Genomic DNA, 23,077 nt, shown 5'->3' on the forward strand with positions numbered 1-23,077 from the left:
ACAGGAAAGGAGATGGAGCACATGTATGCTGGGCTTTGTGAGGTCCCAGCAGGTGGGGGTATTGGGGAGAGGTCTCACCTGTTAGAGCAGGCAGGTTTGTGGGCTGGGGGAAGGGATGTAGTGTGGCTCCACAAGTCTAGTTTATAATTTTTAAAGCCAAAACATTTTTTTTTTTGTTTTATATGTTCCTTTGTTAGTGGCTCAAGGTCACATCTTTTCCTTTGAAGCACAGCTTCATTCTCTAAACTATGTTGGTCTGGAACTCCTTTCGTAACCTCAAATCTACAGTAACCTCCTTGCCTCAGCATCTCCCAGTGGTTCGTTGTGATTTCTGCTGTTGCTGAGAGTGATGGAATGTGTCTTCAGATGCTAGATGTTTGGGATTTGGAATCACCTGTGAAAGTTTCTTTCTTGAGGCATCGAGATGGCTCAGAGGACAAAACTCTCACTGCCAAGTCTGACAACCTGAGTCCTGTGCCAGGCAGTCATGTTGCGAAAGGAGAAAACTGATTCTGGAAAATTTTCTTTTGACCTTCACACACATGCCATCAGATATATGCATACTTGCCCACACAATAAATAAAGAAACAGTCTAAAAAAACTCTGTATAAAAAGTTGAGAGAACATTTGATATATTTTGTTCATTACTGATATTCTCTGCCTTAACTACTTGAAATATGCCCCTCATTGGTCTATGTTTATTTCAGTCCTACATTTCAGTTCCTATGTTCTATATTCATTTACTGGTTTATGAGACATGAGGATCTTTTATCATGTTAGAGTTTTTTGTTTGTTTGTTTTTATAAAGGAGAACAATTAGACATATAACATCTACAAAGGATCTTTAATTGGCTTTCTAGAACTTTTCTTGAATGATTTGCCCTCCATCTTTTCTTGTATTCATTTCTCTCTGGAGATGTGCATTTGCTTAAGTTGTAGTCTTTCCCCACCACTTGAAAGCCTTTGCACTTTTCACACATACCACTGATAGTACCCTGTCTGAGGTGACCTCTTCACACTCTCAGGCATAATGAATCCTTCATTTCTATGTGTTCAAAGAACATTTGACCTACATTTGTATCATTTTTTCTAGGGTCTCCTGTAGAAAGTACCACACACCAAATGGCTTAGAGAGTGGATGTTCATTCACATGTTTCTGGAGCCTCAGAATCCAAGGTGTTGGCAGAAGTAGGCCCACTCTGAAAGTGCTGGGTTGGGGGCTAGATCTGCTCCAGGGCTTTCCCTCTCAGTTCCTGGAAGATGCTTGGCTTATGGCCATGGGTAGTGGGTCCCCACCCTCATGTGCATGTGTGTCTGTCTCTTCACATGGTACTCCTTTTCTTGCTGCTTAGTGATAGAGTCTCACGCAGCCCAGGCTGGTGTCATACTCATTTGCAGCTGAGACTGGTTTAGAGCTCATTCCTGATACTTCTGCTTCCACCTTCCAAATGTGGGAATTACATAACACACCTATATCTCAGACATGGCATTCCTTTAATGAGGACAATAGTTTCTTGGATGAGGGGGTCTACCCATCCATGTTCCCATGTAACCTCATATTAATGACATTTTCAGTTAAACTTACTTTCAATAACATCAAAGCCTGAAGTACTAAGGTTGAATTTCAACAGAAGAATGAGGGGCAGGAACAGTTCAACCCATAAGACATTTACTCAAGTACCAGTTTCAACTTGTATTTAATATTAATTTTTATGTGTCAAGACCCCACAACACCCCTATATAGAATATAAAATTCTCCCAGAGAAGACTTTGTTAATCATATAAAAATTCCAGTTCTTAGCACATTGCTTGATTTAGAGAAAAGGAAAAATGTTACGTGAATGGTTAGGTTACTTTTTCAAGCAAGTCTTTGATAGCCTAAAGGCATTTTGAATCTTTGATAGCCCAGAGGCATTTCTAGGTCTGAGATTTTCATACTAATATTAATGTTTATCCACTATTTTAGACACTTGGTTGCCCCATATAAGAGCAATTTTATTATTTTGACAAGTAACTAATATTTGGTTTTACTTAATCTGATAGGACAGTGCAGAAAGGAAATAAAATCTGGCATTTCACAGTTGATCATTTACTTTGAAATATGATTAAGGAAATCTATCTTTACAAATTTCTCAAGGTGAGTAGATCAGAAGAAATGGCTTCAGTGGACAAACTGCTTCCTGCAAAAACACGAAGACCTGAGTTCAGATCTGGAGTATCCATGTAAAAGCTGGATGCTGCAAACATCTGTAACCCCGGTCTTTTAGGGTTACTTTCTGGCCAGTTAGTTTAGCTGACACTGAGCTCCAGATTCAGTGTAAGACCCTACCCCATCTCCACAAGTAAGATGGAGAGTGAGAGAAAATGTCAGCCTCTGGCCTCCACACGCAGTCAAGAGGAGTGCATCTATTCACATGTATACACATGAATATAAAACACACACACATCCCCCTTCCTCCCTTTCTCCTTTCCTCAAGACATTTTCATTACATCTCGAGATTGGCGAGAACATATTTAACCTCAGCAGCTTCCATATTCAGTTACCTGCTTCAATTTGAATTTAGAAATGATTGAACACAGGAGGTCATTAGATCCATGACTACACATTCTAATTTTATAAATTCAGGTGTTTGAAAATGAGTTCACTGTAACCTTTGGCTACCATGGCAGCATGCAGTCATCCCTCATTCCTCATCACTTAAACCTTTCCTTTCTGGACTTGGATAATCTTCCCTGTTCCTCCCCCCCATAGAGTCTACTTAGCAGGATGAGTTGTCTCCTGCCCAGGCTCAGTTCTTAATTTTTAACCTTGCATTTTACAACTCTTAAGAAACTCCAGTCACTGTAGAGCAGGAAGATCAACTGCATTGGTGACACTGGTGGCAGCCAGTGCTCAGTGTTGGCTCTCTGGGACAATGCCACAGGCACTTTCCAAGGCCAATTACGTGGTCTATTTTGTGCATGGCTAACTTCTGTAGAACAACCATGTTGCAATAAACAACACACATGGCTGACCTTGAACTGGTTCTTATGCCACCCTGGTGAGCCTGAGGTGCCCATTATTCCTCAATTTTTTTTCTCAATTTTTTTTTGTCTGCTTAATAAAACAGTGAAAACTCCTTTAGTCCTCAACAAAGAACTGTAATATCAACTCAATGGCAAACTGAACAACTTAGGAAACTTAGCTTTGTGGACTGTACATATGGGTGCATCTGTGTGTCTGTGTAAGTATATGTACACTTATGTCTACCATGTGCATGTGGAGGCTAGAGGATAGCTTTAGGTTTTGCTCTTCACACATTATCTACTTTTTTTTGATGGTGGGGTGTCTCTTGCTGGCCTGGGATTTGCCGAGTAGGCTCAGCTTGTTGGTCAGAGGGTCCCTGGGATCTGCAAGTCTCTAGCTCCCTGGCGCTTGGATTAAAAGCACATGACACACCTGGTATTTTTGATGTGGGTTCTAGAGACTCAACTGAGGTCTTCATGTTTTCGGAGAGAAGACTTTTGCAATGGATCCATCTCCCCAGTGCCCTTTCTGACATTTTTGTGTCCCATTTATTTATTCAACAATTAAAAATGCTAGTATTCATTGTTGTGTATGATGGCGAGTCTGATTGTGATATTAAAAATATTTCCAATTGTCTGTGTCCGCTGAAGCATGTCACCGCTCATTTGATAGCTTAGGCAATACCAGCTTGTTCTCATACAGTTCTGGAGGTCAGAAACGCAGGATCACTTTAAGAGGGCCAATAGCACTCACTAAGAAAAGGCTGTTTGTTTCTTAAAGGGTCTAAGGAGGACTCAGCGTTTAGTCCAGCTTCCGGAAGCCGCCTGCAACCCCTGGCCATGATTCTTCCTGTGTGCCACTCCAGCTCCTGATTTTCTCATCATGCTCCTTTCTCTTCTCTGTAGTCAAGTCCCCCTTCCCTTCCCATACTGGAACTTTGGGATCAATAGTGAGGTCTACTTGAACAACCCAAGAGAATCATCTCGTCTCCAGGTCCTTAATTTAATCTCATCTTCAGAGTCTCGTTTGTCACTTAGGGTGGCATTCATAAGTTCCAGAGGTTAGTACCTGGATATCCTCAGGGACCATTATGCAGCCACCCTCTTCAGATGCACACAATGGGAATATAATATAACACTATGTGTGTTTCCTTTGCTATTACAGAGTCAATGGCCATACACGTTTCAGTAAGAGTCATACGAACACATATACAACACACATAAGCTGTATGTGCATTTCCTTTAAATCACGCTGCAAATTCACTCACACAAGTGCTGGAAGGAGAAATTCAGTGGATCGAGTTTGTGTATCTGTCTGCAAAGTCAAGGAAAGCCATGGAAAACGTCCTGAGAAAGCTCAGTAGTAGCACTGCTTTTGTGCAAACCCCGAGTGCACTGTGCACAGTGAGTTAGAGGTGCTCATCAATTCAACCCCTACCACTATCCTAAGAGGGAGACCCTCTTACCATTGAAAAATGAAAGAGCAGAAGTACAGATAATGTAAGCAAGCTGCTCAATGACTGTGTTCACTAACTGGGGCAGGAAGAGACTCTGAATGAATTCCTGAAACCTAATGGGTTTGGGTTGTTTTGCAAATCTTTCATTATGGTCCTAATTGTGTTCTGACTTTCTTGGGAAATTGTGTTCTTATTTCCTTGTGGCACCAAAATACAAAGGGTCTTCCTAGCTCAGAGTGGACATTTACCCCATCTGTGAATTCACTGTTCTTAAATGAGAAAACTAAGGAAAGAAGCACTAAAAGGAGAGGATAGACGGATGGACAGGCCTCGGGAAGAGGATCCCTTACCCCCGCATTGTATCCTGTCACTTTAACTCCATGAGGTCTCGTGGCTTCTGTTCTTACTAAATCCATTTTTAAGGAATTATTTTCTTAACCTTGACAGCACAAGCTACTTTTCCTCTCAATAAATTCCTTCTCTGATGAAGTTTCTGCCTGTTGCTAACCATCAAAACACAGTAAGGACACTCGGGGATTAGCCAGGCTAGGATGTGAGGAGCTGAGCAAGCCCAAGGCAAAGGGCAAAGCCTGTGCCTCGGGCAGTTCATATATTTGAGGAGATGCCAGAGAGTCTTATGGACTAAAGAAACAGCCCTTCCTCACCTCAAAGGAGATAAGAGACCATCCATTCTGGAACCAAGTATGCCTGACCACAGCCTGAGAACAGATCTGAGTCATCCCAAAATTTGTTTGTTTGTTTGTTTATTTTTGCTTGTTTATTTTTCTGTGTAGCTCTGGCAGTCCTGAAACTCACTCTGTAGACAAGACTGGCCTAGCCTAGAATTCATAGAAATCCTCCTGCCTTGGTCTCCCTAGTGCTAGCATTAAAGGCATGCATCACCACTCCAGACCCCTTTCAAATACATTTGTGCAAACATAAGGTGGGCTGGCTGCAGCAAAGCAGAGCAGTCTCTGTTGTAGTTCTCAGATATTATCTGTGCATTCTGGAAGGACTTACCCAGTGGTCCCAGGAATGGTAGGTCAGACACAGAGGTGTGCAATGATGGCTACCAAGAAAAACTAAAGATAGCCCAATGTAAAATGGCTCTGGACCTGCAACACTCCAACCTTTCCACTTTGTTAAGTTTCTAGTCGATCAGTCCTGTAGAGGGTGTAGTGTCATCTGAGGCTTGTTTCTAGGAACTTTTGCTCATAGCAGCATGGCTGGAGTTACAGAGGGAGTAGGGAAGGAGTGAAGTTGAGAAGACTGGCAGGGGCTAGGTCCACCTGTACCTGCGGTGTGAGGACTGTGGGCTTTAACTTAGAGCAGTATCCTGCTTCCATTATGTTTTTTAAGCAAGGCATTTGTTACTGACATATCTTTAAAGCTGGACTCAGTGGGAGTACAGCAGCAAGCAGCTTTATTCCCTTTTAACACTTCTTCCTACAGAATAATCTCTCCCTAACTTCTAGATAAGATCTTAGCGAGGCTACATTCCTTTGTTGCTCCTTCTTATAGAGGCAAATGAATGAATGGCTCTCTCTCTCTTTTTAAAGGTTATAAAATATCTAGCTCAGTCAAACACAAAAAATGTATACATTTCAGTCCAATTAAAATATTCTATCTTGGGCCTGGGGAAGTGGCTCACTGGTAAGCCACTTGTCTAACATGCTGGAGGCCTTGTCTTCAATCTCTAGCACCCCAAATAGCTCTCCTGCCTCTGAGTCTTTGCACTTCCTTTAGGGAGGGGAGGGAGCTGGCTATTCATTCCTGCAGTGACTTTCTTCTCTGTGCACTGAATGTGCTGTGCAGCATGGGAGAGTCGGGACTCTCTCTCTCTTTTGGAAGACCGCATTCAGTTCCTTTATTGCCAGAAGGTCACCTCTCACTGGACGCTGATGACACTCCTGTTCATAATCAGTTCCTGTTTAGTTTCTTTCTGTTGGGCTCACCTTTCACCCAGTGGGTCATTTTTTTTTGGATGAAATTCTTTTCAAGGAAGCTTGGGGTTGTGGGAGGAATCTTGTAAGAGAAGGAGGCCGACTTGGAAGTCTCACCAAACATCAGTATGGCACTGGTTTCCAACATGGCCTCAGCTGACCCACTCTGCTGCTACACTGTCCAGACTCTTCTCTTTAGGCTTGTTTTTCAGGCCCCATTTTGCAATCTCCTAAATTCTACAGCCCAGTGACCAAGCTTGAAAATGGTTTCTGTAAAGCACCCTTGTACATGAGCATGCCTGAGAATCCACTGATGCTTTCCTAGTCAGGTCTCTACTTGATTCAGCCTGGAAGGCAAGATGTGCGAGTTTTGTTTTGGATTTTGCAGACATGGCACCTTGCTTTATCGTGTGCGTGTGTGTGTGTGTGTGTGTGTGTGTGTGTGTGTATTTTACTGGTATCCATTGTGAAGCCTGCAGTTTCAGTTCAAGCTGAAACAATAAAAGAAGTGCCGTTTAAATATTCTTTTGAAAAATGATGTGAACAGATGCCCTTATTTGCACAATCTTAAGGAATACAGCCTCCAATCATATTACTTCCCCAGCCTTTACACAAAATAATAATCTGTTATTCTTATACTTAAAGGGTCAGACCATCTCACAGATCTCACCTGGTTTGAGTTCCTTTGCTTTGGACAATATTGTCAGTGACATAATTCCTTTCTCAACAGTCTACAGGAAATGTGGAGCTCTTTTATCTTCTTCTCTTTTTAAATGAAAACTCAACCAGCTGTCAAGTGCTTGAATGTGGACCAAACATTTAAATATTCAGTGAAAATTTGGATGTCTTGTATAAAGCACTCAGCAAAGTGGAAAGTCCCATGACCACTTTCAAAATAACCCAAGCACGCAGCAATCAGGGATATATTCTTCTTCTCTCCATTTGTCCCCAGCTCCACAGGACATAATGTGAGCCCTCTTGCACATTGGGAGGGAAATGGACAGCACTTAGACCGATTCTTACTTTGATATGTGACTGTCAGGTTTGCAGATTGTGTGTCTGTGCAAGAAAATTGCCTCCCAGTGCACCCGAAGATAGAATTTTAAAGAAATGTTTCTTCCGCCTTCCTTTTCTCTTTCCATTTACTCAGCATTATGTGACTCTGCTGTTAAGCACCTGTGGGGAAGGAGGAATTGTTTATGGCGGCCCCAGTGGAATGAGCCTGACCAAGAGTAAGTAGGCCATGCAGCAAAGAGGTGTTTCCTGCCTTTATTTAGCATGTGTTCATTAAGTATCTACTGGGCATAAAGAACATTAGAGAGGTGTTGCCTGCTCAACACTCCTAATCTGTTTGCTGTAAGAGGACACACAGGCACAGTGAGTTAAAGTCTGTGGTGCTGGAAGGAGCGTCAGTCTATATTGCCAGTTTGCAACAGGCAAAGCTAAAAACAAGAGAGGGACAGAGGCTAAAGAGAGACAGACCTGGGCTGAATGCAAGATTCATATTATATTGCTGTTTTCATGAGAAAAAGAAGGGAGGTTATGTATGGGTTCCTGGATCATGGCACACCAGTGAAGGTCAAAGGATGTCTTTGTGGAATTAGTTTTCTCTTTCCATTTTTCCATGGATTTCAGGCTACCAGGTTTATAGAGCAAGTGCTTCTACTTGAAGAGCTATCTCACCCACCCTAAATGTAAATTTCTTATAAACATGGTGAAAGATAAGTTTGGACTCCATTTCAGAGGGGTGGAGTTCAAGACAATGTAGGTGAGTACTTGTCAGATATACTTGTAGAGGACATTACGGTAGTTAGTGGATAATTGCCCTCAGATAACCTTTAAAATGCAGCAGTCTAGCTTATTTGCAGGGATGCATTTAAAGAACCTGAGTGGATGTCTGAGAGTGCTGGTAAATACCCAGAGAGATGGCTCAGGGGTTGAGAGTAATTGCTGTTCTTCCAGAGGACACAAATTCAATTCCCAGTACCTATGCCAGGCAGCTCATAGCCACCTATAACTCCAACTCTAGGGGACTCCAATGACTCTAATATCTGTGGACACCTGCACACATGTGGTATACATACATATACTCAGGCGCGCGCGCACACACACACACACACACACACACACACACACACACAAATTAAATAAAACAAACCTTTTTTAAAAAGTGCTGATAGTACCAAAATCATATGTGTGTTATTTTTCCACATACATATATCATGCATACATACATACATATATACATACATACATACATACATATCTGTGATAGCTCTTAGCTTACAGAGTAGACATAGTAAGAGGTTAATACTATAAAATAAAGAAATTATGACTATACTTTCTCTCTCTCTAAAAATACCTCATTGCACTGTATTTCTATTCTTATGATAATGGGAGCTGATGGATGTCTGTGTGGTTGGGTGAAGTAATACAGTGAATGATAAACTTTGTGACACAGTATGTTGCCTGGCCACAAGCCCTGTGATGCCACAACAGGAGATCTGGTAACTGAGAGGTTTATGTAGTAACTAAAGGGCAGGTGTTGCATAAGAATGAATGTTCTAGATAAAGGGATGGCTCACATCTGGGAAGGGCAAAGTAGGGCAGAACAATAGTTCATCACATCATTTGGAGCAGATGTGCACTTAAAAAAACCCTATGAATGGCTTGTTTCCAGAACTTTTTATTTAATAGTTTTATACTGATTGACTGTAAATAACCACAGAAACTGAAATCAAGGGATGAGGAGATGACTTGAAAGGGTGAGGTCCTTGCTGAACACATGTGAGGACCTGGATTCACATCTCCAACAATGGAGAAAGCCAAGCCTGGCAGCACACATCTGTAACCTAGAGCTGGAGAAAATAAACCCGAGGCTTTCTAGTCAATTGGTGAGCTCAGACACAGTGAGAAACTGTATCTTAAAAGAAGGTAGAAAGTGGTAGAGGGGGTGCTTGAGTTTGGCATGAGTTCCGTCCTCTATATACACAGGCATTGGTACATATACTTGCACCTCCGCTCTCCACAATAATATAAAAGAAAGTAAAATGGGGCTGGAGAGATGGCTCAGCAGTTAAGAACATGTGTGACTCTTGCAGACAACCAGATTCCAGTTCCTCAGCACATCCAAACACCTAAACACAGACACACATACATGCATGTGATTAAAAAGAAAATAAATCTTTAAAAAAGTGAGTGAAATCATGGTCTAGGCTGAATTGCTATATGCAGGCGATTTCTGTGCTGCCTCTGGATTCTGAATCTTGAGGACAGTGACCATGGTTTATAAAACAGCCAGACAACAGCCCAATGAGGTTGAAGGATGCAAGGTAAGGCAGGCAATAGGAAGGAAATAGTTCTAGGAGGTGGGTATCTTAGGGCTTACTGAAAAGTCTGGGGCCTTTCCTTGTTCTCATAGGGCAAGAGAAAACCACCTCATGCTTAGCCACATTTGAATTAGTCATGGCTTTCCAGGGTAGCAAGAGGAAGGAAGGGAGAGAGGCGGAAATGATGCAGCCAAGGAAAGAGGGAGGGAGGGAGAGAAAGAAGGAGGGAGGGAGGCAGAGAGGGACAGAGAGAGAGAGAGAGAGAGAGAGAGAGAGAGAGAGAGAGAGAGAGAGAGAGAGAGAGAGAGAGAGAGAGAGAGAGAGAGAGATCTTTAGGTATTGACTTAAATGATAATAGCAGTCAAGTCTCACTATCTGCAGGATGGAGACAAAGTGCCACCCACCTTGGATTTTAAGACACAGTTGGTCTGCTCCTTGCCTAAACTTACTTAGTAGGTAGGCTGGCCGGCTTGCATGTACCAGGGAATTTTACTCAGCTGTGAACTGAAATCTGTCTCTGCCTCCTAGCATGGAATTACAAATGTGCGCCATCAACCACCGTCTTTTGTTTTTGTTTTTTAATTTGAGTTCTAGGGATCAAACTCAGGCCATCTTGGGTATAGCTCAAGCACTCTACAGACTGACCCATCCTCTCTGGCCCTCATTATGCCATTTTCATACATGGATGTCAATATTGTTCTTTTATGTGGATATTTTTTTCATTTTTTTATTTATTCATTTTACCTCCCAATATCCACTTCCTCTCTACCCAGTCTTCCCCTCCCACAGCTCCTCCCTCCCACAGCTCCTCCCTCCATTCCCCCTTTTTCTCTGAGAAGGGGAGGCCTCCCTGGGTATCATCCCACCCTGGCACATCAACGCTCTGCAGAACTAGATGCATCCTCTCCCACTGAGGTCAGACAAGGCAGCCCAGTTAGGGGAATGGGATCCACAGACAGGCAACTGATTCAGGGACAGCCCCCATGACAGCTGTTGGGGAACCCTCATGATGACCAAGCTGCACATCTGCTACGTATGTATAGGGAGGGGGTTAGGTCCAGCCCATGCTAGCTCTTGGGTTGGTGGTTCAGTCTCTGAGAACTTCTAACAGGCCCAGATTAGTTAACTGTTGGTTTTCCTGTGAAGTCCGTATCCTCTTCCACAAAATTTTCTGAGTTCCATCTAATGCTTGGCTGTGGGTCTCTGCATCTGTTTCCATTGGCTACTGGGTGGAGCTTCTTGGAGGGCAGTTATGCTAGGATTCGTCGGCAAGAATAACAGAGTATCTTTAATAATGTCAGGGGTTGGTTCTTGCCCATGGGATGGGTCTCAATTTCGGCCAGTCATTGGTTGGCCATTCCCTCTGTTTCTGCTCCATCTTTGCCCCCGCACATCTAGTCAGGACACATTTTTGGGTCAAAAATCTTGTGGGTGGGTTGCTGTCCTTATCTCTCCACTGGGAGTCCTGCCTGGCTAGGGTAGCCACTTCAGATTCCATATCCCCCAATGTTAGGAGTCTCAATTAAAATGACCCTCACAGATTCCCTGGTGCCCCTCCCCGCTCCCAGGTCTCTGTAATATCATAGAGATGCTGCCTCCCCCCAAACCCCACTGCCCACCAAAGATTTCTATTCTCTCTCCCCTTCTCTACTCACACCTGATTTCCCCTTCCCATTCCCCTTATATCCAGTTCCTTCCCTCCATCTACCTCTGATATCTGTTTTACTTCCCTTAGAAAGATTCAAGTATCTTCCTTGTTATTTGGTTTCTTTGGGTCTATGGATTGTAGCATGGTTATCCTGTACTTTATAGATGATATCCACTTATAAGTAAGTACATACCATGAATGTCCTTTTGGGTCTGGGTTACCTCACTCGGGATATTTTCTAGTTCCATTCATTTGCCTGCAAAATTCAAGATGTCTTTATTTTTAATGGTTGAGTAGTATTTCACTGTGTAGATGTACCACATTTTCTTTATCTATTCTTCAGTTGAGGGACATGTAGGTTCTTTCCCGTTTCTGGCTATGACAAATAAAGTTGCTATGAATATAGTTGAGCAAGTGTCTTTGAGGGATGGTGGAGTATCTGTTTGGTATATCCTAGGTGTGATATAGCTGGGTCTTGAGGTAGAATTATTTTCAGTTTTCTGAGGAACCTCCAGATTTATTTCCAGAGTAGTTGTACCAATTTGCACTCCCACCAGCAATGGAGGAATGTTCCCCTTGCTCCACATCCTAGCCAGTGTGTGCTGTTCTTAGAGTTTTTGAACTTAGCTATTCTGACTCTGAAGTGGAATCTCAGAGTCATTTTGGTTTATTTGCATTGATGTTGAATATTTCTTTAAGTGTGTCTTGGCTATTCAAGATTCTTCTGTTGAGAATTCTATTTAGCTCTGTGCTCCATTTTAAAATTGGATTACTTGCATTGTTGTTTTCTAATTTCTTGAATTCTTTATATATTTTGGATATTAGTCTTCTGTCAGAAGCACATGAAGATCTTTCTACAATCTGTAGGGTGTCTTTTATCATTTGTCTCTTTGCTCCATTGTCCTCCTCTGTCCCCTCTTGCTGGTCCCTTCCACTGCCTCCCAAATAGATTCCTTTCTGTTTTTCATGTCACTCACCCTATGGCCCTCTCCTCAGCATTCTTCCCCCTTAAGATCTGATCTTCCCTAGGCATGGTCCCCTTGTAGTACCTCCCTTCCACTCGCTCACACACTCACTCACACACTCACACACTCACACACACATTTCGATCCCACCCAGGAAGAAAACACCTGCTATTTATCTTTTTGAATTTCCCTGTTTTGCTTAACAAAATGATTTCCAGTGCTATCCATTTTCCTGTAAATGCCATTTCATTTTGCTCCACAGCTGAATAAAATTCTATTTTGTAAATGCACCACATTTTTAAAAATCCATTTGTCTGTTCCTGGATGTCTAGGCTGATTCCATTGCCTAGCTATTGTGAATAGTGGAGCAACAAATGGATGTGCGAGTGTCTGTGGCATGTTGACTTCGAGGTCAGGTATGTATCCATGAGTAATGCAGCTACATCATGTGGTAGTTCTGTTGTTTTCAGTTCTTTTGAGAAACCTTCGTCCTAATATCCACAGTGCTCAAGATTTTTACATCCCCAGCAGCAGTGAATAGGGCTATTCTTTTCCAGTGTCTTTACCAGCACTTGATGTCATTCACTTTCTTTATGATAATTATTCTGATTGGGGTGAAATGGAATCTGAAGGCTGCTTTAATTTCCATTTCTCTGATGACTAAGGTTGTTGAATGCTCTTTGAAGTATGCATTTGCCATTCATTCTTATTTTTGAGAATTGCCCATTCTCTTCATTAGCTCGCTTATTGGCTGGGGAATTTGAGGTTTTGAGTTGATACTTTAGATGTTTCTTTGTATTTTCTGGATATCTGTCCAGTCTGCTGTATCTAGTAAGCCAAGATTTTTCTCCCATTCTGTAGGTTGTTACCTTGTTTATTGTTTTGTGCAGAACAGTTTTTAATTTAGTGAAGTCCCATTTGTCAGACTTTGGCATTATTTCTTATGCTTAATAAAAGTCACTTTCAAAAAAATCCTCACATATGCTTTTATCTTGAAGTATTTGCCTCTAGCAGCTTCAGGATTGGGTCTTACATTAGACCTCTGATCAATTGACTTTTCTGATCAATTTGGCATTTTGAATTGACTTTTGTGTAAGATGTAAGCTGTGGATCTGGTTTCATTATTCTATTTGCAGTTATCTAGGTTTGCCAATAGCATTTGTTGAATAGGCTTTCTCCCTTCCTAACGTGTTTTTGACAGCTTTGTTAATCAGTAGGTGATTGTAGTGTATCGTATGTGCTCTGTGTTGTACTCCATTGGTTTACTCTTTGTTTTTGTAGTACTGTTGTTGTTAATTTGTATAATTTGAGATCAGGCATTCAAATACTTCTAATACTGCTCTTTTGGGGGGTGGTGGTTTCTAGACAGGGTTTCATTATGTAACAACCCTGGCTGTCCTGGAATTTTCTTTGTAAACCAGGCTGGCCTCTAACTCTCAGAGAACTGCCAGCCTCTGCCTCCCAAATGCTGGGATTGAAGGTGTGCCTGCCTACTGTTGCTTTATTTAAAAAATTAGTAATTACACACACACACACACACACACACACACACACACACACACATTGAATGAACAAAATGTAATTACATATGACACGGTGCACATGTGGAAGTCAAAGGACAAGTTGAGGGAGGTTATTATCTTCTCAGGGTCTCAGGGATCGTACATTTTCAGTACTAGCAGAAGCATCCTTTCCCACTAAGCCATTTTGTCTATCTCAGCATAGCTTTTTTTCTACTCAGAACTGACCTTGCCTATTTAAGGTCTTCTGTGCCTTCACAGTAATTTCAGGATTGTTTGTTCTAGTTCTGTGGAAATCACCCTTTGAATTTTGATGGAAATTGCATCACTTATGGCAGATAGGCATTTTGCAATACTAATCCTGTCGACTCAGGAGCGTAGGAGGTCTTTCCACTTCCTACTGTCTTCCTCAATTTCTTTCTTCTGTGTCTTAAAGTTTTCATAAGAGAGGTTGCTAACCTCCTTATGTTTATTCCTAGATGTTTTATTTATTTTTCAAGCTATTATAACTGGGACTGGGTTTCCTCACTCCCAATCTCCTTTCTCAGCACATCCATTATTAGTATATAGGAAGGATGCCTTTTTGTTATTTATTTATTTGCATGTTGATTTTCCACCCTAGTATTTTTATTAAAGAAGGTTCTTACATATCTAAAATGTTTTCTGGTGGAGTTTTTAAGGATCTTTTAAGCAAAGGATCACATTATATGCTTCTAGGGATGCTTTTTCTTTCCTAGTTGTATCCCTTTTATGTTTTTCCTTGTCTATTGCTCTAGCAAAGACTGCTTTTAATTAGCTAGCTAACTAACTAACTAACTAACTAACTAACTAACTAACTAACTAATTATACTTTACATCCCACTCACTGCTCCCTTCTCAATCACCTCCTACCACAATCCTACCCTATTCCCCCTTCCCTTTTCCTCTGAGAAGGTGGAGGACCCCCTGTGTATCTCCCTATCCTGGTACATCAAGTTTCTGAGGAGCTAGGTATACCATCTCCCACTGGGGCCAGACAAGGCATCCCAGCTAGAAGAACATATTCCATAGACAGGTAACAGCTTTAAGAATAGCTTCTGCTCTAGTTGTTTAGGACCCACATGAAGACCAAGCTGCACATCTGTTATGTATGTGCAGGGAAGAGTTAGATGACTCTGTTGGTCTTCTTGTGGAGTTGCAATCTCCTTTGGGCCCCACAATCCTTCCCCTATCTCTTCCATAAGAGTTCCCAAGCTCCAACCACTGTTGTGGGTATCTGCACCTGTCTGTGTCAGCTGCTGGGTGGAGCTTCTCAAAAGATAGCTTTGTTATACTGACAGACTTGCTAGACACAGGTCATAATGGGTAAGATAAAAAACTCAAGGGATGGCACATGCTGATGAGGATGTGGAACAAGGGGAGCACTCCTTCATTGCTGGTGGGAGTACAAACTTGTACAACCACTTTGGAAATCAATTTGGGAGTTTCTCAGAAAAATGGGGATAGTTTTCTCTCAAGACCCAGCTATACCACTCCTGGATATATACCCTAAAGATTATCCACCCCAAAAGGATGCTTGCTCAACTATGTTCAACTGAAAAATAGATAAAGAAAATGTGGTACGTCTATATAACACTATACTATTCTAAATTCACTATACTAAAAAACAAAGACATCATGAATTTTGCAGGCAAATGAAGGGAAGTTGAGAAGAACATCATAAGAGAGGTAATCCAGTCCTAAAGGACATGCATGCTGTCTACCCACTTATAAGTAGCCGGTAGCCATAAAATACAGGATATCCATGCTATACTCCACAGATTCAAAGAAGCTAACCAAGAAGGAAGGTCCAAGAAAGGATGCTTGAATCTCACTTAGAAAGGGAAATAACATAGTCATAGGAGGCAGATAGAGGGAAAGAATTGGGTAGAACAGAGGATAGGGAAGGGAATGGGGAGGTGTTCAGGATCAGGTGTGGGGAGGGACAGGATGGCCAGGAGAAAGAATGAAAATCAGGAACTGAAGGAGGTGGTGCAATATGGGGCTTCTCCAGGACCAGAATGAGACAGAGACCTGGGATAAGGGACATGCCCAAGAATCCATGAGGGTAATCTTAGTTCTGATTCACAGCATTAGGGATATGGAGCCAGAAGAGGCCACCTCCTGCAACCAGGCAGGAACCCCAGTGGAGTATATGGACACCAATTAACCCACAAAGCTTTCTACTCAAAATTTATCTTGTCTACAAGAAATATAGGCATGAGTGATGGAACAGAGACAGAGGGACTTGCCAACTAATAACCAGCCCAACTTGAGATTCATCCCATGGGCAAGTACCAATCCCTGACACTATTAATGATACTCTGTTATGCTTGTTCCGGTCTTGATGTTAGAGATAATGCATTCAACTTCCTCCATATAGTATGATGTTAGCTGTAGGTTTGTTGCATCTAGTCTTTACTTAGATGTGATACATTTCTTTTTCATGAAGGAATGTGAACTTTGCCAATGGCTTTTTCATTGTTGTTTTGATAACAACTTTTCTGTCCTTAAGTCTATTTATAAGCTGCATTATGTTTATTGATTTGTGTATGTGGTGTTATTCTTGCATCTCTGAGATATAACCAGCTTGGTTATGGTTCCTGGGTTCAGGTATTTTTATTTAGAAATTTTGTATCTGTGCTCATCAGAAAAACAGGTTAATCATTCTTTTTTTGTTTGTTCATTTGTGTCCTTCTCTGGTTTTGGAATCAGGTACTGCTGGCTTCATAAAATGAGTATGATATTTTCTTTCCATTTGTATTTTGTGAAGTACTTTGAGATGTATTAGTACTTGCTTTTCCTTAAAATTCTGGTAAAAATTATCAGTAAATCCATTCCTGGGCTTTTCTTCATGGGAAATATTTTCCTACTGTTTTACTCATATATATTTAATTCTCTCATATTTATATATAATTCTCTCTTATATTACATCCTGACAACAGTTTTCTCCCCCTTCTCCCTTCTCCCAACTGTGTTCATCTCCAGATCCATTCCTCCTATATTTCCTATAAGAAAAAAAATCAGGCCTCAAAGGGATATCAGCTGAACATGGCATAGCAAGTTATAATAAGGCACATATCAAGGCTGGATGAGACAACCTGGTAGGAAGAAAAGGGTCCCAAGAGCAAAAAAGTCGGAGACACTCCCACTTCTATTTTTAGAAGTTCCAGAAGAACACCAAGCTATACAGCTGTAATATATATGCTCAGATCCATACTGTTTCAATCTTAATGCTTGTTTATATATTCTTGATTTAATTTTGGTAGGTCATGTCTATTTATTACAGATTTTCCAATGTAAATTTCTAATGATGGTCTAAATTTCATTGGTATTTGTTGTAATGCCATATATTTATTAATATTAAATTTTATTTATTTACATAATATATTATACTAAAATTTATTTTTATTGTATTTATGTAATAAATTATATGATATAATATTTATTTATTAAATATTAAATTACTTTCAATTAGTTTCTGAGTTTATTGAATTAGGTCTTTTCTCTTGTCCTTTTGGTTGGTTTGGTTAGGGGATTTTCAATCATATTTGTCATTTCAAAGAACCATTTGATGGATTGATTCTACTGTTCATATAGTCTCCACTTCATTAATTTCTAATGTGATTTTTCTCGTTTCTTGTTTCCTAAGGTAAAGTACTTTATTATCTCAGAGAAGATAATATTGCTCAATATGAGTGGGTACCCAAGTGGAAACTCTAACAATGGCTAAGCTCATTGCTTAGCAATGTGTTCTAGATGTGGTACCAGATGCTAGATGCACATTGTCTTATGGAGACTTTCAGTCTTTGGAGAAGAGAGGTATTATTATTATCTTCATCCTAGGTCTATGAAAACAGAGGACTAGGGTATCAAATACATGGCCAGAATCACAGTCAGTTCATGCCAAGCAATGATTCATGCCCAGCCTCCTTGTTTCCAAAGTTTATATTCTATCAGTACCACGCTACACTCCTCACGCTGTTCCATTGTCCAGTTATCATTCTGCCTCTAATGTTTATATTTAATGGAGTTTTTTCCACACCTCTTTCTTGCTTTATTACAACTCAAAGTGAATGTCCAAACCATTTTGAACATCTTCCTGTGAGGCCAGGAGTGAACACAGCTGGAAAGAGAAACTCCCGGTAGAATTCCAAAGCTGAGCACACAATAATGGCAGCCTGGAGGTAGATACCATGTTAAGTATGCAATTCCTGACACATGCTTAAAACATGAAGTTGCCTTTGCATGAAAATCCTGAGAATACATGACATTCTTTGTTTGTTTGTTTTGGTGTATGATGGACACCGTGTGGAAGAAATTCTAGTTGGTGAAATGAGGAGGAGTCAGGAACTTCTCACTTGTAACCTCTTTAGATGTTTTAAAGATAGTTTTGATTGTTTGAAAGTTTCATACATTTATATAATGAAGCTTATTCATTTTCCCCCTTCTTTTCTCTCATTCTCCCTCGCTGGAATTTTTATCCTCAGCCCCCACCCCCCGACCTTCATGTCCACTTTTGCATATGGCCCATTTTATACCCTCTGGAGATAGAGGGGACAAATTTAGACTTAGGGCTACAGTGTGTAATTAGATATCTTCATCATTTGAACCCTGTATCATTAGAAAAATATATAGAATAGTCTGGATTCCTACTTCAAGTTTATTGCTTGAATTGGATCTCATACTAGATCTGTAGATAAATCACTTCTTTCACATTCTGCCAACATCTCTGTTGGAGCATAGTGTTAGGACCTGCATTTGGAAAGGGTCTAATCTATGAGGAAGGTAGTCATCTTGCATCAGCTGAATATAGAGAGTAAAGGTGACAAAAGTTCTTCAGTTCAGGGATGTATAGAAAGTCACATTCCTCAAAGAAGGATATGTGAAAGATGCTACAGAGGTTTGAATGAGCATTTCCCCCATAGGCTTAGGCATTTGAACACTTGGTCTCTAGGTGGGGATGCTGTTTGGGAAAGTTTAGGAAGAGTGCCCTTGGTTCAGGAGGTTTGTTACTGGGAATAGGCTTTGAGAGTTAGTAGTCTCTCACTCTGCTTCCACTCTCTGCTTCATATTTTCAGTTGAAGATGTGCTTCCTACCAAGGCTGGCTGCCATGCCTTCCTGGTATGATGGACTCTTATCTGTCTGGAAAGGTAAGCAGAAATAAACTTTATCTTTCTTAAGTTGCCTTTAGTCATAGAGTTTTATCACAGCAGTAGAAAAGTACAAGGATCTAACACAAAAGATTGTCTGTTAGTTTCCATTTTCTCTGCTGTACAATTCAGATCTCATCTGTGGAGAAACGGGGAGAGCAACAGTATCTGCCGAACACACTGGAGAGGTATTTTATTGGCTGACAAAGCCACAGGGAGAGCAAACACACCATTTTCACTAGAAAGTTTGATTTTGCTCTTTTGAGTCATTGCTATCTCTGGATTTTGACATCTCCAAAGTCATCCTTTGATGACAAATCCCTGCCTAGACTCTGCTGGTGGAGTTCTTAGAGTGCAGGAAGCTAGACTCTTTATTTAATAAAAAGGTCGAAGCGTTTCACAGTGGACATGTGGCATTCTTGTGCCTAGAGTGCTAGACTTGGAAAATCAGGCCTTTGATGCTTTCCAGAACTCCTTTCCTTTCCTTACAGACTTCTTCCCACCTCAGAGGATCCCTACTGTTGAAAACATACTTTATTCGGGTAAGTTACCTGTTGGAATTGAACATGTAGAACCTGGACCCTTCCCTCATTTTCAAAAGGGGAGTAAGAGAATCCCTCTTGTGGAAAGCAAATGTTGTGGTCCATGTAAGTGTCTGGTGATTGAAGAACCCTTACAGATGTCAGAACATCTTTGAGGTTGTAGCTCCTATGGCAGACCTCTGATTGACTCCAATTTGAGCCAGATGGTATAGACATGGTCCAGATGGAATCAATAACTAGAAAAACAGTCCTTTAGTGTTTCCATTTTACCTGCACATTAAAATCTTTTGGAAAGTTTCTAAAAATACTGACACTTGAACATTACCCTCATATTATTAGAGCAATTCTTTGAGGGAGAATATGTATCAATGCCTTTTTAAATGCATTTATTTGAAGATGCATTATTAAGACTTATACCATATTCTTGAACTCAAACAACCCTCATATCTTTACCACTGATGTTCCTGGAAGCACAGGCATGCACCATGGCTGGCGCACTGCTATCTTTCTAAAACTTCACAGATATCCTCATGCACAGGATGTCTGAGAATCATGGCCCTGATGATGTGATGTCTTACTTGTGTTAGCTTTGCCATATTTTGCTCTTCCAGAACATGAGGTGAAGGAAGATTGTATTTCCAGATGAGGTTCCTGTTTATTAGGACTGGATCCATAAATCTACCTCATCCCAGATAGGTCCTCTGTAAGTTTCTTCTCCTTAGTAATGACAAGTCTTTACCTGTGGATAGATTTTATGCTGTCTTGATGATGTTTGATTTTTTTTTTTTTTAAACAAAAGCCCCATGAGGTCAATGATTATTGACTCTATTTCACAAAACCAATTCTTACCTAACTCTGCATAAAAGCAGACAGCTTTCTGTTCTGTTTAGAAGAGGGGTTTGTACAAGTAGGCTAGAAAATGATCTATTTCCCACTTTCACCAGTGATACTTTATCATGAGCAGTCACAGGGAAATCCATTTTAATTTGGTGTTAACAAGCTTGACCAGACTTCAGCCATTGGTCATGAAGGTTGTTCATGGCCTAAGCCCAGCAAGTACCATTGTGTGACATCCTGTATAAATGGTTTTCTCAGTAAGTATGTAGGGCCCTGGATGTATGACTGTGTGCAGTGACTCCACATATACTTAAAACTTGTCTCAATCCGTGGTATCTCTGTTGTCTTTTTTGTAAAACATTCTTCATAGGTTCATACACTTGAACATTTGGTCTGGGAGGTTGTAGTGTCTTTGGAGTTGGGTTGATGAGGCAGTTGACCTGGGAGTAGGGCTTGGAGGGCAATAGCCTAGTCTGGATTTCTACTAAGCTTCCTGCCTCCTGGCCATCACCATAGAATAAATGATTCTACAAATTCCTGCTGCTGAAGAAAGAGGTACCCCATGCACCATGACAGACACCACTCCCTTAAACTGTAACCTCAAATAAATCTCTCCTTTTAAAATTTGCTTCTTCTATGTATCTGGTTACAGAAATATGGCAGTAAGTAATAGACTCACCACTGTGACCTAAAATGTGTGGGAGTAACCCTCAGATGCTGCCTGATTACTACAGGTCAAATGCTGAAATAACAAAATCTGTGTGTACTAACACACACCCATAATGTCACCACTGTTGGGCTTTCTCATTTGAAATACATGAACCCCTAGCAAGAAGAAACCATCCTATATTCTGTTAGGCATTAAGGATTGGCAATTCATACTATAGAGTTTACACTTTTCTTCACATTGAGTCCTGGGATGTAGAATTAGTATTTTCCCAATTTACAGATGAGGAAAGGGAGACTAAGATGGTATCTTTCTTGGAGTTTGGAATATGGCTTAGTTAATAAAGTGTCTGTAGCACAGGCATGACGATCTGGGATTGGATCTTAAGAGCATAAAAATGGGGTGTGCCTGATGCCATAAATCCAGTGCAATGGGGGATGGAGACAGGAGGCATGGGTGTGAGTGTCCGCAGACACACACACACACACACACACACACACACACACACACACATGCACACACCATTTCCTTGTTCCAAACAACCATACTAGTTAAGAATTTGAATGCATTGTGTTGCTTCTAAAATCAAGACATTCTTCACTGTCCTCTATTCCCGGGAATCAGGCTTTTTTTTTTTTTTTTTTTTTTTTTTTTAAGGTTTTTGTGACTATAGTTTCCAGAAATGTGTGCATCAAACACCAAGCATTGGTTAAAGAGTTCTGATGCTGCAGTTCTGCCAGAATACAGTAGTGCCCTTCAGGGTTCCTTTGGCTCAGGGGCTTCTTCACTTGAAACACTTCTGCTCTATTTCCCAAGCAGGAAAATTCATGATGGACAAGGTTTTATTTCCTTTTTATTTTTAACTAGTGTGGATGCTGTAGTGGCTTGAATAGGTCTGGTCCCCATAGACTCCTGTGTTTGAATGCTTGGCCCAGAGGGAATGGCATTATTAGGAGGTGTGGCCTTGTTGGAGTAGGTGTAGCCTTGTTGGAGGAAGTATGTCAATGTAGGGGCAGGCATTGAGGTCTCATATGCTCAAGTTATGCCCAGTATAGCACACAGTCTCCTTCTGCTGCTTTCGGATCAAAATGTAGAATTCTAGGCTCCTCTAGCACCATGTCTGTCTGTCTGCCACCATGTTTCTTGCCACGATGGCAATGGACTAAACCCCTGAAACTGTAAGCCAGCCACAATGAAATGTTTTCCTTTATAAGAGTTGCTGTGGTCATGACACATCTTCACAGCAATAGAAACCTTAACTAAGGCAAATGCCAGCAAGATGGTGTGAATCAAAATGTGCTAGTTTTCACACACACACACACACACACACACACACACACACACACACACACGGTGGGGGGGCTAGGCTGTTCTGGAAATCTCTCCCTCTTCAAAAATTATAGCCACTGCTTAATGAAAATGGGATTTTCCAGCTGCAGAAAACTAGAGAGGCTGCCACAGTGTGGATTGCAGAAACAGAGGCCTGAATTTGAAGAGATGTCTCCTGACTGGTGTCTTGTGGTTCAAAGCAGATTGCTTGGCATGGTTTAGCCTCAGTTTTATTATTTACAACGAGAGGCAAATGAGGTTTACAATAGAAGATAACAAGTTTTAAGCACATAACCCATAGAAATCTCTCAAAGATGTGCATTTACTTTCATCCCTCTCTCATTAAGGAGCTATTTTTCTTTAAGTAGTACAGCTAATTGGTAAATGGTAGGTGGGTACATTCGCCCAGATTGCAGAGAAGGAGTCCAGATGCATGGGTGAGAGTAGTGTGTGCACACTCACAATCTGGAAGACAGTCTTGACTGTTGTTCCTCAGGTGCCATATCACTTTTATCTTTCTCTCTCTCTCTCTCTTTCTTTCTTTCTCTCTCTTTCTCTTCCTCCCTCCTTTTCTCCTTCCCTCCTTCCCTTCCATTCTTCCATTCTTCCTTCCCTCCCTCCCTCCCTCCCTCCCTCCTTCCCTCTCTGCCTCCCTTCCTTCC

The 23,077-nt window shown here is 41.1% G+C and overlaps 1 long non-coding RNA gene across 1 annotated transcript in view; it reads left to right on the forward strand.

Moving 5' to 3' along the window:
- LOC116090536 overlaps positions 1-23,077 on the forward strand; it is a 60,001-nt gene that overhangs the window by 29,179 nt on the left and 7,745 nt on the right. Inside the window, exons 2-3 of the long non-coding RNA XR_004118719.1 lie at positions 18,968-19,040; positions 19,532-19,582. This is a non-coding gene — a long non-coding RNA (uncharacterized LOC116090536). The remainder of the gene's footprint in view (positions 1-18,967; positions 19,041-19,531; positions 19,583-23,077) is intronic.

Source organism: Mastomys coucha, unplaced genomic scaffold (genome assembly GCF_008632895.1).
Source record: "Mastomys coucha isolate ucsf_1 unplaced genomic scaffold, UCSF_Mcou_1 pScaffold15, whole genome shotgun sequence".
Lineage (NCBI taxonomy): Eukaryota > Metazoa > Chordata > Mammalia > Rodentia > Muridae > Mastomys > Mastomys coucha.